The sequence below is a fragment of the Helianthus annuus genome, chromosome 12 (genome assembly GCF_002127325.2).
Source record: "Helianthus annuus cultivar XRQ/B chromosome 12, HanXRQr2.0-SUNRISE, whole genome shotgun sequence".
NCBI lineage: Eukaryota > Viridiplantae > Streptophyta > Magnoliopsida > Asterales > Asteraceae > Helianthus > Helianthus annuus.
Genome location: NC_035444.2, coordinates 148432896 through 148433471, shown reverse-complemented (window position 1 = coordinate 148433471; position 576 = coordinate 148432896). Strand labels below are relative to the sequence as shown.

The window sequence follows — 576 nt, the reverse complement described above, 5'->3', positions numbered from 1 at the left end:
ATCTTTGAAGAAAGGGCCTCGATTTGGGCTTGTAAAGAAGTGCTTTCATCGACCTTATGGGTGCCCGGGGCGATAGACTTATTTCCCCGCGGGGTGTGCCATTGAAAATTGGTTTGAGCAATTTCCTCAATTTGATTATATATTTCGTGTGGGCGTCGATTAGCTAAAAGTCCCCCGGAGCTAGAATCAAGTGTCTGCCTAGTGTGTGGCAACAATCCATTATAGAAAGTGGATACTTGTTGCCATATTGCGAGGCCGTGATGGGGACACTTGCGTAATAGCTCCTTGAACCTTTCCCAAGTTTCATATAAGGATTCCCCATCCTCTTGTGAATATGTATTAATTTCAGCCATTAACTTAGCAGTTTTAGCAGGAGGGAAATACTTATATAGAAATTTTTGGGCTAGTTCATCCCAGGTGTTTACCGATCCAGCTGGGAGGGCGTTGAGCCAAGCTTTCGCTCGGTCTTTTAGTGAGAAGGGAAACATACAGAGGCGGATGGCGTCGTTTGATGCTCCATTGATCCGAAAGGTATCACATATTTCCAAGAAATTAGTTATATGTAGATGGGGATCC

At 44.3% G+C, this 576-nt stretch overlaps 1 non-coding gene across 1 annotated transcript; it reads left to right on the top strand.

The window, feature by feature from the left end:
- Positions 1-252: 252 nt before the first annotated feature.
- LOC118485180 lies at positions 253-359 on the top strand. The gene has a single exon (XR_004875485.1). It is a non-coding gene; the product is annotated as a small nucleolar RNA R71 (small nucleolar RNA).
- The last annotated feature ends 217 nt before the right edge of the window (positions 360-576 follow it).